The sequence below is a fragment of the Paramormyrops kingsleyae genome, chromosome 6 (genome assembly GCF_048594095.1).
Source record: "Paramormyrops kingsleyae isolate MSU_618 chromosome 6, PKINGS_0.4, whole genome shotgun sequence".
In the NCBI taxonomy this organism is placed as follows: domain Eukaryota; kingdom Metazoa; phylum Chordata; class Actinopteri; order Osteoglossiformes; family Mormyridae; genus Paramormyrops; species Paramormyrops kingsleyae.
In genome coordinates, this window is record NC_132802.1 from 22,048,254 (window position 1) to 22,060,420 (window position 12,167).

General features: G+C 42.0%; 1 protein-coding gene across 2 annotated transcripts in view; it reads left to right on the top strand.

Moving 5' to 3' along the window:
- The first annotated feature begins 1,231 nt into the window (after positions 1 to 1,231).
- The window catches only part of LOC111842318 (forkhead box protein P1-like), a 62,461-nt gene continuing 51,525 nt past the window's right edge, over positions 1,232 to 12,167 (top strand). Inside the window, exons 1-2 of one of the 2 annotated variants that reach the window (XM_023808811.2) lie at positions 1,232 to 1,386; positions 5,311 to 5,415. The gene's annotated coding sequence lies outside the window, so the exon portion shown is untranslated. Of the gene's footprint in view, positions 1,387 to 1,427; positions 1,900 to 5,310; positions 5,416 to 12,167 lie in introns of those variants that run through there. The other variant, XM_023808810.2, reaches the window with a different exon arrangement.

Consider the following 12,167-nt stretch of genomic DNA (forward strand, 5'->3'; position numbering starts at 1 on the left):
ACCATGCAAAATGAAGACCTACTCCCAAAGCTAATATACATTTGTCCCATCACCAACCAAGACTTGTGGCCATAGTTTGCAGTGTCCCTGGCAACTTACCTTTTCAGCTATGTCACTGGGGCTTTGCCCTGCATCATCCAACTGCTTAAAGAAGTTACCATGGTTGTATAATGCAGTCTGACTTAACTGATTCAGACCCTTGAGGAATTTCGTCAGGCTCTCTTTGACGCCTCCATGAAAACACACACCCACAGAAACCAGACCTAGAAAATCAACTGTTTTTTTTTCCCTGGCCACACTTCATTAGATACTCTCACACAGGGAGTCAAGAAGAGACTATGGATGCCGGAGTTATTGCTTCTCATAATCAGTGTTGGCAGTTTTCTATGTTGGAAAATGGAATTTCCAAAAAAGCCTATTCTTTAATGTATTCAGGTGTGAGTTACTACGAGCTGTGTCGACTGCTGTTTAATATAGGCCTACTTATGTTCCAATTTTCCACATTTTTTGTCAATATGGTCCTAAGAAACTACCCAGGAGATATATTTTTAATATTGAAATTCATTTATATAGTAATTTAACGCAATCAGAACTTGAAAAATACCCGACTATCCTCCCACTGCTTATCTTAGTCATGGGGTCTCTGGAGCCTATTCCAGGCAGCATGGAGCAAACGCCGGCGCTGCGACCTGGAGGGATGCCAGCCAGCCCAGTATACCACGTATAATTTAGAGACGCCAGTTAACTCTGTCTTTGGACTGCGTGAGGAAATCGGTGTAAAAGGAGGCGACAAGTTCACACCCGGAACACGGTACTTTTCGAGCCCCCAAGTGAGAGGCAACAGTGCAACCTACTGAGTTATGCTGGTACACGCTTTCCAATAAGTTGCTATAACAATTTCGCATACGACCAGAGAGTGGTGGTATGCATCCACCAGTTTTTAAAATACCGTTATTGCACATAAGATTATTGTAAAATTTATTTTAAAAAAATCAATTCATTGACGTATGTGGCGCAGATATTAAAACGTATTTTTTAACATCCGTCTCCACTCCAATTATTTTTCCTCAGTTTTGTAAAATCATACTAAAACGAATACTCTAGTATCCCAAGTTGTGTTTTTTCCCCACCGCAAGAGCAAGGTTATCGGTCAGAAAAGCCATCGGCCTAATCGCCGGATTCCCGCTCGCACCTCAGACTCAGGCGCTCCCTCCCTCCTTCCTTTCCTCCGTCCTTCCTTCCCTCCTTCCTCGTGTGCACTATGTCCTTTTACTCAACTTTCGCCGGCTGACTTGCATAATTTAACCGAACCGAACTGGGAGAAAGGTTCCATCTTTCAGCTTCGGCTGCCTTGGGGAAAAAAAGAACCTTCACTTTATGACAAAAGTAAGAAACGAAGATTTTTTTTGCGATAGGCAAACACTCTCCAAAGTTCCGACGCAAATATCACCTCAGGACTTAAACCGTTTATATTTACACGTTACTGCGGATATGCGATCGGATTTTGAGAACCAGCCTTCTGTTTACGCAGCAGGTGGATGTGACGTCACGGCCCTGGAACATCAAATAATAACAACAATCCAAATCCGCCGAGCCTCCCGTGTCTAGAGGCGCATGTAACTGTAGTATTGCCACCGGCAGGCTGTGCCTCGTATCCGGCAGAGGAGCCGCCATGGAGCCGCGATCTCTCCCCCTAGCGCACTCCGCACAAGCCGCAGTCGCTCTCCGTTGCGGTCAAAGTTAATTCACCTAAAGCGGAGTAATATCCTCCTTTACGGAGAGTCTGCTGCGCCTTGTTTTCGGTGAACAGGATCGCCTGCGCGGTTCGGCAGCCGTGTCAAGAAAGTACTATAATTCTTCTTTTTTTTCTTGTTTGCGATCAAGGATTTTCCGTCTTCGGTAAGTTGGTGACCGCTGTTGCTAACGCACGGGCGGGGATTGCTGTACGATTTCTTTCCCCACCGTATTCATATGGAGTGTGGGGTTTTCCCAGGTTTCGTGTTCTGTGTGGATATAACGAGCGAGACGAATTCGTGTAAAAGCCCGACGCTAATAAGTATGACTAAAAACACAGAGTGCTATATTTCCCGTTTATACTGAGAAATGTACTCTAAGGTTCGGCATCTTACGTTTAATGCGCATGCAGTCTCTAGTTAACACTGAACCCCCATAAGTTACGGATGTGAAACATTGAGAATTAAAGTTGACAGATCGGTGTTTGTATGTGTTCGTTTTGCGGGGAAAGCGTGACTGTGTTCAGTGTGTGCGAACACGATTTGTCTGGAAAGGACTGGAACTAAGTGGAGGTAAGTAACCAGCTCCAGTCCCGTAAAGTCTGGGCGTGAGTCGCGATGCCCGCACACACGTGTCACACACTGGCACCCGGCTTTGTCGCGATTCTGCGGGGTTTAGTTCTAATCGCCGTCACATGTGTCCTTATGTACTTTTCTCCAACCATAAATAATGAAGAGTTTGTGCAGAATGATATTGGTATGCTCGTTTGGAAGAAAGAGCCCTGGAAAGATGTGGGAGAACAGTACTTTGATTTTAACTGATCTTTATTCTTGCGTACGTGCCCCATATTTTGTCATATATAGTTTGTAATTTTATGGTTATTATTATTATTAATAATAATAATGATAAAAATGTCCTGTTGTTTAACAAAGATGCATTTTGGTTTCTTTTAATGCGCTTAGATTTTTTAGGATTCCTCTTTACTGATGTTAACACCGGCTTTTCACTTTAATGCCAGTTTACACTTTTACATTTTGATTGATTGACCAAAATCATGGCGTAGTTTCACGTCTTAAGAAGCCATCGTTCACAGTTCGATTTCTGATTTCTTTGTCTAACTACATTTTGCCTTTATGCACAAATTGGCGTGTGGCTAACCTGCAAGGTACACAGTTTGTGCCGAGTTTGAGAATCTGACTCTGTTTCAACTATAGGTCATGCATCTTCCATCTGGGCCTTTATACCCTTACAGACTGGGTGAGGATTATAGAAAATAATTAAAGGGGTGTTTCTTGTTTAAGAATTTCTTATTTAAGAATATAAAGATATGATATTAATTGGGGTGAGAAGCCCTTATCTTATTTTCCTCCATATATTGCTGAATAATATTGGTAAACTTGCTTTTTGGGGCATCGGACTGTACTTGCCATTTCATTTCACAATAGCAAGTGCAAGAGGAGTGCGGATGAGAAACCAAGAGCCATAACAATGACGCACGCAGGACGAATAACGAACAGCCGGGTAAATATTTAACTTAGGCCTCAGTCCATAGAGGAAAACAAACAAACTGCAGACAAATAAACAGGAAAGCAAACTTTGAAGGCTGTGCCACCTGTATATGCAGAGGCTAGCCCCACCCTGCTCTGAATTAAAGGCTGAAGAGGCACCCCCCTGTGAAGTCGGAGCTCAGGTTGAGTGTGTTTCAGGCCATCACCAAGAAAACGGTGTGACATATGGAGGAGAGAGAGAGAAATGGCACACACAAGAAAGCTGCTTGTCCCAGCATATCTCCGTTGTTTGGATAGGCCTCCTGGTTATGGGAGTGCAGGCAATTCTCTCGCTCCACCCTGTTCCCACTTGACTCTGTTGCTGCGGAGCAATCGGTGTGACTGCTCCGGCCTAGATCTCACCATTAAGCTGAACGTTCGCTAATCTTATGTGTAGAAACCACCATGGATAAGCCTCCTAATAACAGTAGTATGCAGCCATATACCTCATAAAGGCTTAACACACAAATGGACGGTTTCAAAACCAGTACTGAGCCCACACTCCAACAAACCTGTTTTTATTTTTGTTTAACTGCTCTTGCTTAGGTCTCAGGTGCCACCGGCGTCTCCACCTTTTGCAAAAATGCGCTTATTTTTGTGTGACAGGCTTGTTTCTTAGTGTCATCCTCATAACATACAAATAGCATGAAGAATGTACATTTGTGTCTTTTTTTTCTGGGGGAAGTTAATTTTAGCAGCTCTGGTGTTTGTATTGGAACAACAGTTCACTGATGCAAGAATGTAAGATTGTTCAAATGAGACAGGACAATGGATACTACAGAAAAATGGGGCAAATAAAACGCTGTTCTGTTGTAAAAACAAAGGGTTGACGATTGATAAATAGGCTGAAATCTTCCAGGATTAAAAATATAAAAACATGAACTTAACATGCTTGTTCTGGAACTGGTGGAGTATGAGACAGAAATTGGGCAGTCTGTGCCATTTATTAACTATTATAGATGGGAAAGTAAGATATATCTAGATGGAATGGGGTATGCTGCTCTGCTGGCTGTTTGCCGAGAAGCCAACTGAGAAAACAAACTGACAGTTGGTGAATAGGGGCTGGGTCCTCTCTTGCAATGCAGGTCAGTGGCCTGTACATAGAAGTGTGATCTGCTTCAGTTTTGAGGACATACTGACCCTCTCAGAGCGTCTTTGTGAACCATTACATGTCTTTTTACATTTGCAGCAGTTCCCACACTTATGAAGTGCTGTTTCTTGTGCCGAAAATGGGCAATGGAACTGTGATATTTATTTATTTCCTTGGGTTTTAATTTCTGTAGGAAATCAATGTTCAGCGAATTTTGTGGTTAATCCTTGGCCGCCCTCTTGCTTACATGGCCTTGAGTGAATCATGCAGATGTTTGCTTTTTGACAGAGAAGCTTAATAGTTCCTTTTTTTCTTACCACACCCAGCAAAAGTACATATCTGCATTTCTGTTTGTCTGACACATGGCATATGTAAATATGTGTGCATATGTGTGTATGTAGACATTCTGGCTGTCGGATTGGATGTGTAAACATTGCACGTTTGGTGTTTGTTTTATACACATCAGAAATGTGCCTGCTTAAGGCACTGTTACCTGTGTTTGCCGTGAACATTTTCTACAAATTTGAATTCCTGAAATACGTGGCTGCCCCCTTTGTAATGTTCTGTGAGTTTTAGCAGAATTTTGATGTGAACTCAGTGTAATTTTCTATACTCTTGGCTAAAGTGAGGTTGCTGGTCTGAATCATGCATGGTTATAAAGTGTGTATCTCATGCTTGAAAATCAATGTATTTTTAGTTTTTTCAAAAGAATGTTTCATGTTGGTGGTATAATAAATATTCTTGACCGTAATGTATAGCTTGTTTCATACCCACACATTCATACCCTAAACACTCTTTCATTCAGTTTCCGGTCCTTTTTTTTTTTTCTTGTCATGATATTAATCAAAGTTGCTTCCCTTATTCTTTCAGCCTCTTTACATAAACTTTCAGTCTTTCTTTGTTCCTGTTGCTGAGTGGTTGTTAATTTCTTTCTTTCAGACTGTGACAGCTTCCCTGCTCAGCAGCCGTGTTCAGGAAGTAGCACGGGCTGATGCTCCGTTGGAGCGCCGTAATGACCATCTTGCAGGAAGCATTTGGGAAGAGGTGAGGAATCCTTGGGCGGCGTCTCCCTCATCATAGTGGTTGACGTATTACTGCCGTTTTTACAGATGTTGGACTGCATATTTACAGTGCAGTATGTCATTTGGGGCCTTGTTGTTTTGGTGTCAGTACATGTCCTTATGCACTGGGCCTGTATTCCTGCTGTGGATTATTGGGCCCCATCCGTTTACCTCTAAAGAAGCTTGGGGAAGGAGATACAGAAGAGCACTGTGCATCAAGTTGTGAAGCACTTGGGGTTTTTATTCTAGCTTTTGGTATAACCTGGAGCCCTCCAGATGTAAAAGTACAAGTCTTTGAATACTGCCAAAAATGCCAGTTATGCTATAGAACACAATTTATGATCTTTTGTAATATAAACTATATTGTGAATTTTATATCATGAAATTTCACTATGTGAAAGGACATGAACTTAATTTCCAGAATTTTTTTTCTGGGTTGCTTTAGAAACCAAAGCCAGCCTCTACCCTGTAAGTCCTTCTAGGTCATTCTAGAGCTCTGTCACTTCTGTTCTCTCATGGTTTATTCTCCGCCCCCTTCCCATTGCCTGAAGGCCAATTATTTTTTTCCTTCCCAAGGCAGAGACAGTCAACGGAAGGCTTGTGAGGAGGAGAGAGTATTTGCTTACAGTTAGCCTCGAAAATGTGAACTCAGGATGCGGTTTCACACAGGATATGTGCTCATCCCCCCCAATCTGCATGCATTTGATCATCCCATAAAATAATACCAACGACACGGAGTTGGGGGGGGGGGGGGGGGCTCTTGGCTCGGTGCCATCAGGAGAAAGTGTCATGTGACCGGCCTGGCGCTGCTGATTGTGGCCTTGAGAGCATGATGAACGGCATGTCCGCTGACTTAGGGCATCCCCTCCTTTTTCGCCTGGCTCTTCTAGGTCTTTTCGCCTTTGCCACTGTGGTAAACAGTCTTTGGAAGACTGCAGCAGAGGTGCCATGTTGGCTGTGAACGATACCATGATTTAAACGCTGCCAAGTGATTGGCTCAGCCCATACCTGTATTCGGAATGACTGGCCCTCTCTTAGGAAATTCGTTCATCCCTTGTTATTTTATTTAGGTACCCGAAGTGATTTTTCATTTCACGACAGCAGCGTTCCTTGTGGGACTGGAGTCCACGACTTTGTGTGTCCCAGCCAATAACCTGCTCCAGATAAAGCTGTCATCTGCGCCTTGACTTGTTGTTTGTTAATTTGTGTGTTTATGTATCTTATATCCTTTTTGTTATATACCCTGACTGTAAAATTGCCCTCTTTTTCACTCAGTTACTAGATATAATGTCATGCAGGAGAGAAGAGCTGCAATTAGGAACCCTTGGGATCTTGCAGGTACCCGACATGTTACAGGATGAGTGATCCTACCTTGGTTGATTGAGGCCCTCACTGCCCTTGGATGAACACAACCCTCACGAGCTGTCTGAAAAATTCACGGTGTAACCGGCAGATTCAGAATGAGACCCATTGGGTGACGTCCTGCTCAAGGAGAGTTTGTTACTGCTTTAGTAATTCTGGAGGTCCCAAGCACGATGTTTCATGGTTACTAAACCAAGTGTCCCCTTCCATTCATTTCAGTTGTGCCCTGGTCCGATTGGCAATACCCCACCCTATTATACATTGTTTTTTTAGCAGACACTTTTATCCAAAGCAAAGTAGAAGGGAGACAAACACCATGTTACAAATATATGACTGTCAAGGAGTCAACTAGATAGAAATGGAATAAGAGCTACATTTTCCAAGAAAACAAGAATATAATAGGACAATTATTTTAATCAGAGGGAAGGGCGGCATTAAGAGCATTTGTTGAACATGGAATTGTATAAGACAGTGGAGGCCTTCCTGGATCAGTTGGGTTTTGAGGCTTTTCTTGAAGGTGGAGAGGGACACCTAATGAGCAGCTCATTACACAGTGAAGGAACAACTCATGAGAACTGTCTGGAGTGACACTTCTCAGCTGCTGGAGGGATCTCGTAGCTCCACTGTTAAGAAGACCAAGGAGGGTTTTTGGTCCCATAATTAATAATTGTATAAATACTTCAGTCTTTTTGTAGTTTTCTATTTTCCATTTTGAAGAATACAGAAATTAGCAGCCTCCTGAACAATAATCAACATGGTTTGTGTTTCTTAAGCGATGCGTTAAATGTATTAATAAACTGTTTCAGTCGTGTCTATACCAGGACATTTTGGTATGGTTAAAAACCATTGTGATACTGTTCCCAGTGATCCAACTGTTCTTTTGGCCATATCACGCAATTTCATGATCACGGACCTCAAACAGTGCTTGGACCAATCAAAGAGAAGCAATTAATACGTATATTACCTGACATAACATGAAACTCTCAAAATGGCTTGCCCACGAGAAGCCTGTGACTGCTGTAATACTAGCTGTATATTCAGCATTGAGTCTTCTGGCTCTGATATCCTTAAACAAGCAGGCCAGATAGTTTTTAATCATAGGCCGTTGGTGTCCACAGGCAGAGGACACCAACGTTAATATCTTGTTAATATCTGCTGTAATGAGATTGGTTCAGCATTTTGAGTTGGTAGCAACTTTTGAACACCCCTTTGGTTTTCTAGATTACTTTTGGTGGATTCCAGTATGTCAACACCTTTGTCATCTTTCCTCTGTGTGTGTAGGCAAGTACATATATTATATTATGGGGACCGCATAACCCCACGGTGTGATTAAAAAGCTGTTATTTTTTACCTTGTGAGGACATTTTTCCTGTCTCCACAACAGAAGTCTGTTTTATAAAAATCTGAGACTGTAATAAAAAACAATAGGGATCTTGCAGCTGTCGCCGCTTGTTCCCCTAATTAGCCAAAAGTCTTTTGGTTGGTCATCTAGGGTTAGGGCTGGGTAGGGGTAAAGGTTGCCATAGTTAGGATTATGGTTTTGCCCATAGAAATAAATGGACGGTCCCCACAAAAATATAAAAAGAAATGTTAGTGTGTGTGTGTGACATAGATAAAGGAGTATCGAATGGGTTATGAAGGGTGACAAGTTTATTTAATACTGAATAATAATAACGGGATTATGAATATTAATAAATAATTATGAAAACCACAAAGCACATATTTGGAAATCAAGAGAATTATGTTAACGACAATTAACCTGTGCATATGCACACAATCTGCTGTTAGCATGCTTTTCCAGCTTCACCGGCAGCCTTGGTATTGATCTTTGCCGTTATTTTACTTTTGAATACTTCATAATTTACCATAACAATTCATTGTTCCGCTGCATTGCAATACATAGCCATCCTTGCGTGATTGGCTAATTGTTGCACGCGGCATGCTTTTATGTGTACACGCTCAGCAAGTAATCATAGTTTCAATAAAATGGCGACAGATTGCTGATAGTCAACGTTGTGATACCGTTTGTCTTGGTTTGCATTTGTATAGTCAAGTTGGAACTTATTTTGGAAGCTCTTACTTTGTTGAACCAGCTTCCTGATACAGGTCTGAGTTAACAGAACCGGAACTGTCTGAGAATTCCAGTGCAACTCAGTCTTTCTTGAAAGTTCCCTCTTCCCAAAAGGGAGAATTATGAATTATTTAACCATTCTATTTTTCGAGAAGTGTGATGGAGCCCCTCATTTTGCCAGGGCCTAGGCTATAGCCTTGGGTAGGCTATGCATTAATCTGCCCCGAATCATGAAATATGAACCCAGCATGGCATATCCTGAAGTATTTTTTACAGACTGTCCCCAACTTAGAACCTATGTAATTAGCTGGAGAACAATTTAAAATGGATTTGAGGAAGCACTTCTTTACACAGCGTATAGTTAGAGTATGGAATAGTCTTCCTGTTAGTGTAGTGCAAGCTAAAATCCTGGGTTCCTTTAAATCAGAGCTAGATAAGATTTTAAGAACAAGTTGAGTTCTCCCCAAACAAGCTTGATGGGCCGAATGGCCTCCTCTCGTTTGTAAATTTCTTATGTTCTTGTGCAACGTACATTGACTCCCCCCAAACGACCGAAAAATTGTGCTAGGCTGGACTATGCTACCTAGTGTGCGCTACATTACCACGGGAAAATACTGTACTGTATGGCAGCACATTGCATTCCGAGGTACAACCTGTCTGTCAGAACAGAACCTAGTTGTAAGTCAGGGACATTCTGTGTCATAGTTTCCGTTGTCCTGTAATTACCAGATTTCGACTAGGAAAATCTGTTGAAGTCTGACAAATTTAAACCTCTCCGTAATGTTTGTAAATGTTGTGGTAAAAAACAGTACTATATAAATAAAGATTAATTGATTGATTGAAAATAATTCCCATTAAGCAAAATTTAAATTGTATTAAAATACGCTTTCCTATATGCAGAATGAAACTGCATTTGTTTTATTCACTCTGATAACACGCGTCCGATAATAAGCACAGATAATAATTGAATGGAATATCTCCCATTTGTCTGGGACATTGAAATCTTACCAGATGTGCAGACCGGCACCAGTTTTTTCTAACACAAATGCTGGTCTGCATATGTGTTTTTAAAGTCCTGCTTGCAGTCATAGTGCACAATGGCACTAAGCAGGAATCAAGCTGTTTACTCAAAAGCCCGTTCTACTGGGATGGTTTGTGAGTTTTTTTCATTGCCATGGTGACTCTGGATTAAGCTCTGTGGAGAAGACACTTAAAAAAAAAAAAAAAAAAGCACCTCACTGCCTGGGGTCTGACGCAAGCCTGCATTAGTCTTTATTAATTACCTTCGGCACCTGTCCTGACCTGTACTGTGCCAGAGCTCCTGCCCGTGACACTGCGATGACAGCGTGCATGCACATCTGCATGCTACCTTCACCCAAAGACCTGCCCTGGCATGTTCTAATGGAGGCATTTAATGGCCTTCAGGGTCTAATTAGCCTTCTGAAATGGCAGGATATTTATATACATCAATGGTTCTCAATCAGTTTTAGTCTCCGCCCACAGCCAGTTCACATATTTGTCCCAGTCCACCACCTGCATGCCTGAGTGAGGTTGGGGTGTTTGTAATTAAGATCAGACATGTTGGTGGGGAAACAGGGCAAAAGACATGAGCTGGCTTGGTAGACTGGAGAACCACCGATGTAAGTGCTGTGTAAGTATGTGCTGTGTACAGTGCAGTTTGCATGTACTTGGCCAGCAGTGGCCTGTAATGAAGCACTTTCAAATTATAAATGAGAGGTTGGTGACTCTGATGTCCCACATGCCCTTTGCACTTGTCCTTCACAGCTGTCCTCCTTTTCAACTGTGCATTATTTTTGAGTCATTAAAAAAAACATGTATTGGGTTTTTTTTTTTTTAATTACTAAATGGATTTATTTGTGAGCTGCAGCGGAAATGATGACTCTGCATTCTGTCCAATAGGGTTAGTTTCACAGAAACACCAGCTGGGCATCACCCTGCCTCCCAAACGTTGACATTGAACTTCCGCTGTTCTCCGGGTTTGAAAAGCACTTCTTGGGTTCCTGGGGGCGCTCCACGCTTCCCAAGATCAGATGGCGTCCCGGAATAATTTCAATGGCTCTTTGTTGGTGCATTCCCTGTGTGCCTGTTGCTGCAGGGTGGGAGGTGGGTGAGTCGAGCCACGCCAGACCACGCCAGACCCCTCCCTTTGCTGGCGGGGAACCGGGGGCTTGTGCGCGACTGGTCACGCCGGAGCATGGTTTTCAGTTTTACGAGACTGCTGTGTTTTCGTAGAAACCCCCCGACCCCCACCCCCACAAACTATGCTTGTGGATATTTATGGAAAGAACTGACTTTCAGAACCTTGCTGAGGGATGCCACCCATTCTGCTCCTGAGTCAGCAACCGCTTAGTTCAAGAAGCTGGTTTCTTAGAAAGATTTAACACAGAGACATTTTATTAATGTGCCTTTGGGATGCGGCTGTGAGTCGGTATTTAGAGCTTCTCTCCCTCTCCCCTTTGCTCCCTTGAGGTGAGAAGGATGCCAGAGGAAGCGCGGAAATCTAATTTGCTGATTTTTAGCTTTTTTTTAATTTTTTTTTTATTTTAACTGCCCTCCAAAAAAGATTCTTCAGAAATGATCCCTCAACGGCAAGACCGGTTTTGAGAATGCAGCATTCAAATGAAATTAAGTGATATGAGTTTCTGGTAGAAAAAAAACTGTTCGGCCTATTATGCTGGAAAGAAATCTTGGAGTGCTTGTTAATGTTTGTATGTATAGAAAAAAACTAATCAAAATTAATGGAGACACTTTATAGTTTACATTTTTCCGTGCTTGCTCTTTAAACTTGGCTTGTTGTGGGGTATCGATTATTATTATTATTTTTTTTTGTAAATTAGCGCTGAACAGTTTTTAGTAATTTCAGAATAGCTCCTTTTCCATCTAAAAACAGATGGGTTGTATTGTGCAGCCCAAACTCCAGTTCAGTGGGTCCCTTGTTCTTTTCTGAATCCCTTGTTTTCGTCACTGTGACGTGGTTGTAGTATTTGTGTAAATTAGAATGATCTAAATAAGGCCCAGTGGATGGTGGCGTTTTGGACATGCATTCTCTGTGACCGCTGGATCATGTTTTGAGCTAAATGGTAAGAGGTCATAATTGGCTAACTCTGGGTTTTTCTGTGTGGTATTTGAAATTTCTTTGGTTACCGTAAACCTAAATCATTTTGTCAGGCATGTGTAACAATTTCACAATTCATCCTGTTTGTGGGTGGATTAGGTGCTGTGGAGTTAGATTAAACTGAGCATCAATCAACAGATGGAGAAATTAGTGAAGTTACTGAATT